The sequence below is a fragment of the Netta rufina genome (genome assembly GCF_964035555.1).
Source record: "Netta rufina genome assembly, chromosome: 26".
Classification (NCBI taxonomy): Eukaryota; Metazoa; Chordata; class Aves; order Anseriformes; family Anatidae; genus Netta; species Netta rufina.
The window spans coordinates 6553926-6559907 of record NC_140150.1 but is presented as its reverse complement, the minus strand read 5'-3'; positions in this window follow the sequence as shown (position 1 = coordinate 6559907).

Sequence of the window (5982 nt, the reverse complement as noted above, 5' to 3'; positions counted from 1 at the left end):
GGGCGGGCCGAGGGGCCGCGCCGCTGCTTCCTGCTTCCGGCCCGGCCCAGCACCGCCGCGGGGAGCATCTCCGGCTGCCCCGGACGCCCAGCGCTAGTCAGAGCCTGGGACTGTCCTGAGCACCCTCGGGACAGTCCGCACCACACACCGGGGCCCAGTTCCCCCTGAGACCACCCACCCAGCACCCACTTGACACCAAAACCACCCTGAGGTCCCCCCAGCACCCTGAGAACCCCCAAAGACCCTCCCAGCACCCACCGGCGTCCACAGCGCCCCGAGACACGCCACCACCACCAACCTCTCCCGGACACCCCAATCACCCCCTTTGCGTTCCTGCACCTGATGTCGCAGCACTCCCGATACCCTCCTCCAACCCCAAGCATCTCTAATCCCTGCTTCAAACCCTGCCCCCTGCGGTGGTTTAACCCGGCCGGCAGCTAAACACCACACAGCCGTTCGCTCACCCTCCCCACTCCCTCTCTAGGACAGGGGAGAGAAGCGGGAAAGTGAAGCCTGTGAGTTGAAATAAAGACAGTTTATTAAGACAGGAAAATAATAATGATAATTGTAATACACAATAAATGTTTGTTCATTGTCTTTTGTATTATAAAACAAGGAGTTCCGTTTGAGGAGCAGGAGTTGCAAAAGCTCCCTGCTGAAGTAAGATGTATAATACTTGGCTAGACACTATGAAAATTCTTTTGCTTAATGTAACAAAAAAGAGAACCCCCTCCCCTTCTCTCCTTCTGCATCTCAGTTGCCTCTTTTGTTCAAAGACACTGCTGCAAAGTTCATGTAACCATCTCTTGATAAGTTGCTAAACTAGTGTATCAACATCCTGCCTTCCTGTCTCACGCTGGGCCAACATGACCAAATAAAAAAAAAAAGAAGTTGAACCACAATGCGGAGGAAGACTACGGCCTTCATCTTCACGACCACCAGAGGGACAGAGACGACCCCCTAGCAACAGTGCGCGCAGTCGCAGAATATACCAGGATGTGCTGCGTAATCCCGGAATTACCAAGATATAAAAAGGGACCCTGGCGGGGGTGAGGTGCGCGCCGTTGGCGGAGCCGAGACTCCCCGGCCGCCCAGCGCTGTTTTGCTTGCTGTTGCTTACTCAATAAATTCCTTTCTATTATTAATGCAATGCTCTCTGAAAATTAATTAAGGGGGCAACTTATAACAATAATAATAACAATAATGATGATAATAGTACTACTACTAATAATGTGTACGAAACAAGTGATGCACAATGCAATTGCTCACCACCCGCTGACCAATGCCCAGCCTAACCCCGAGCAGTCTGGCCGCCCTCCCCCGGCTAGCCACCCCTATATATTGTTTAGCATGACATCAGATGGTATGGAATACCTCTTTGGCTAGTTTGGGTCAGTTGTCCTGGGTCTGTCCCCTCCTAGCTCCTGCTGCACCCCCAGCCTGCACGTTGGCAGGACAGAGCAACAAGCTGAGACGTCCTTGGCTTGGTGTAAGCAGTACTCTGCAACAATTAAAACGTCGGGGTGTTATCAGCACTCTTCCCATCCTAAGCCAAAACACAGCATTCTACCAGCTACTAGGAAGAAAATTATCTCTGTCCTAACTGAAACCAGGACATCTATCCACCCCTTATTCCATACCATTTATGTCATGCTCAGGTTACACTCTTTCCCATACATTCTAATTAATCACCATTTTCATCTAGGGTATATAGTAATCATGGTAGTGATGACATACAGTATTATATAGTAATTAACATGGTACAATTCAATTCATGGGCTATTCTCACCCAGTATTAAATCCCCTTGAGGTACACACCGGACCTCTCCGTTCTTTTGCATTACCCACCAAGTGCATCCAGGTCCCTGAGCAAAAGCAATTCCACGAATGGGTTTGCCTTTTCCTGAGGCAGGAGTAGCCCAGACTGTTTTACCCAGCATATTTCTTATGTGCACTACAGGAGCTTTATCCCCTTCTACAGTACGTAGCAGGTTTGATTGGGCAGGTCCAGCTCTGTTGGCAGACCCCCTAGTATTGACTAACCAGGTGGCCTTTGCCAAATGCGTATCCCAATTTTTGAATGTCCCAGCGCCCATTGCTTTCAATGTAGTCTTTAACAGTTCATTGTACTGTTCAACTTTCCCGGATGCTGGTGCATAAAAGGGTGATACACCCACTCAATACCATGTTCTTTGGCCCAAGTGTCTATAAGATTGTTTCGGAAATGAGTCCCATTGTCTGACTCTATTCTTTCTGGGGTGCCATGTCGCCATAGGACTTGCTTTTCAAGGCCCAGGATAGTGTTCCAGGCAGTGGCATGAGACACAGGATATGTTTCCAGCCATCCGGTGGTTGCTTTCACCATTGTAAGTACGTGGCGCTTGCCATTGCGAGTTTGAGGGAGTGTGATGTAATCAATCTGCCAGGCCTCTCCATATTTATATTTCAGCCATTGTCCTCCATACCAAAGAGGCTTTGACCGTTTGGCTTGCTTGATTGCAGCATGTTTCACAGTCATGAATAACCTGTGCTATAGCATCCATGGTCAGGTCCACCCCTCAATCACGAGCCCATCTGTATGTTGCATCTCTACCTTGATGGCCTGAAGTGTCATGGGCCCATCGGGCTATAAATAATTCACCTTTATGCTGCCAATCCAGGTCCACCTGAGCCACTTCAATCTTAGCAGCCTGATCCACCTGATGGTTGTTTTGATGTTCTTCAGTAACCCAATTCTTGGGCACATGAGCATCTACGTGGCGTACCTTTACAACCAGGTTCTCTACCTGAGCAGCAATATCTTGCCACAATGCAGCAGCCCAGATGGATTTGCCCCTGCGTTGCCAGTTGTTTTGCTTACATTGCTGTAACCATCCTCACAGGGCATTTTCTACCACCCATGAATCAGTGTAGAGGTAGAGAACTGGCCACTTTTCTTTTTCAGCAATATCTAAAGCCATCTGAATGGCTTTCATTTCTGCAAACTGTCTCGGTTCACCTTCTCCCTCAGCAGCTTCTGCAACTCGTCGCGTAGGACTCCATACAGCAGCCTTCCATCTCCGATGCTTCCCCACAATACGACAGGACCCATCAGTGAACAGGGCATATTTCTTCTCATTCTCTGGTAACTGGTTGTATAGTGGGGCTTCTTCAGCACAACTCACCTCCTCCTCTGATGATATCCCAAAGTATTTGCCTTCTGGCCAGTCCATAATCACTTCCAATATTCCTGGGCGACTGGGGTTTCCTATTTGAGCCCACTGAGTAATCACTGCAACCCATTTGCTCCATGTAGCATCAGTTGCATGATGTGTAGAGGGGACCCTTCCTTTGAACATCCAGGCAGTCGGGGTGCTAGGAGGAGCTGCGCTTCAGTACCGACCACCTCCGAAGCAGATTGAACTCCTTCATATGCCGCCAATATCTCCTTTTCAGTTGGAGTGTAGTGGGCCTCAGATCCTCTGTATCCCCGACTCCAAAACCCCAGGGGTCGACCTCGAGTTTCCACAGGTTCTTTCTGCCAGAGGCTCCCGGTGGGACCATTCTCCCCAGCTGCGGTGTAGAGCACATTCTTTACATCTGGTCCTGTTCGGACTGGCCCAAGGGCTACTGCATGAACTATTTCCTGCTTGATTTGTTCAAAGGCTTGTCATTGCTCAGGGCCCCATTCAAACTCATTCTTCTTACAGGTTACTTGGTAGAGTGGGTTTACTATCAGACTGTAATTTGGAATGTGCATTTTCCAAAACCCCACAACACCTAGGAAAGTTTGTGTTTCTTTTTTGCTAGTTGGTGGAGACATAGCTGTTATTTTGTTGATCACATCCATTGTGATTTGACAGCATCCATCTTGCCATTTTATTCCTAAAAACTGGATCTCTCATGCAGGTCCTTTGACTTTATTTTGTTTTATAGCAAACCCGGCTTTCAGAAGGATTTGGACTATTTTCTTCCCTTTCTCGAAAACTTCCTCTGCTGTGTCACCCCACACAATAATGTCATCGATGTACTGCAAGTGTTCAGGAGCTTCCCCCTGCTCTAGCGCAGACTGGATCAGTCCATGGCAAATGGTAGGGCTGTATTTCCACCCCTGGGGCAGCCGATTCCAAGTATATTGGACTCCCCTCCAAGTAAAAGCAAACCATAGCCTGCACTCTGCTGCTAGAGAGATGGAGAAAAATGCATTAGTGATATCAATTGTGGCGTACCACTTGGCTGCCTTCAATTCCAGCTCATACTGGAGTTCCAGCATGTCCAGCACTGCAGCATTCAGTGGTGGCGTGACTTCGTTCAGGCCATGATAGTCCACTGGTAGTCTCCACTCACCATTAGACTTTCGCACTGGCCATATGGGACTATTGGAAGGTGAATGAGTCTTGCTCCGTGGCTCCTTGGCTCTCCAATTGACGAATTAGCTTATGGATGGGAAGCAGGGAGTCTCGGTTAGTGCGATATCGCCGCCAGTGCACAGTTGTGGTAGCGATTGGCACTTGCTGTTCTTTGACCCTCAGCAACCCCACAACAGAGATGTCCTCTGAGAGACCAGGCAAGGTAGACAACTGTTTAACGCCCTCTGTCTCAAAGGCAGATATACCAAAAGCCCACCGGAACCCTTTTGGGTCCTTGAAATATCCTCTTCTAAGATAGTCTATGCCAAGGATCCATGGAGCATCTGGGCCAGTCACAATGCGGTGCTTTTCCCACTCATTCCCAGTCAGACTCACTTCAGCCTCCAATACAGTTAACTGCTGAGATCCTTCCGTCACTCCATAAATACAGATGGGCTCTGGCCCTTTATAGCTTGATGGCATTATAGTACATTGTGCACCAGTGTCTACTAAAGCCTTATATTTCTGTGCGTCTGACGTGCCAGGCCATCGAATCCACACTGTCCAATAAACTCGTTTGTACCTTTCCTCCCCCTGGCTAGAGGCAGGGCCCCCCTAATACTGGTCAGAATCTTCTTCATTTCTGTGTTTGAAGGACTGTCTGCTGGAAGTTGGAGCAGCAAACTTTTCAGAGAATCCCTTTTTCCCAATTGTTTTCTTTTGCAACTCACGTACCCGTGCCTCTAGGGTCGTGGTAGATTTTCCATCCCATTTTCTCATGTCCTCTCCACAGTCTCATAAGTAAAACCACAGTGTGGCATGGGGTGAGTACCGACCATATCGTCTTCCTTGTGTGAATGAACACTTACCCCTGATAGCTGAGACACTGGTTTGTGCAGGTGGGGAGGAAAATAATCTCTCTTCAAGTTGGTGAACCTTTTCAGAAAGTTTCTCCCAAGTGTTCTCTTTTAGTTGGTGGACACTGGTTTGCTCAGGTGTGGAGGAAGATAGATAGATTCTCTTTAAGTTGGTGGAACTCTTCAGCAAGTTTCTCCACAGCTGAGACGCAGGCCTGTGAGAGACTTTGCTGCAACCTCCTTTTAGGTAGTTGTAGAGAGCGATGAGGTCTTCCTTCAGCCTCCAGACTAAACAACCCCAGCTGCCTTGGATACTCCTCATAACTCATCTTCTAATTCCTTCCCAGATGTTGGTCTTCTCTGAATTTGTTCCAGCAACTCAATAACTTTCTCGTAGTGAGTGCCCTAAACTGAACACAGTACATGAAGTGCGGTCTCACAAGTGCTGTGTACACGGGGGCAAGGACAAGGGGAGTCCTAGGGGATGACCACACTATTTCTGATGCAGGCCAGGAAGCCTTTGGCTTTATTGGCCACCTGAGCACACTGTTCTCTCTTGTTCAGTTAGCTGCTGACCAGTACCCCCAGCTCCTTTTCTGCTGGGCAGCCTTCCAGGCGCTCTTACCCAAGTTTGTGTTGCTGCATGAAATTGTTGTGACCTAAGTGCAGAACTAGTGTTTAGCCCCAGCCCATCAATGCAGCTGGATAGGTCCCTCTGCAGAGCCTTCCTACCTTCAGGCAGATCAACACTCCTGCCCAACCTGGTGTTGTCTGCAAATGGACTGAGGGTGCACTTG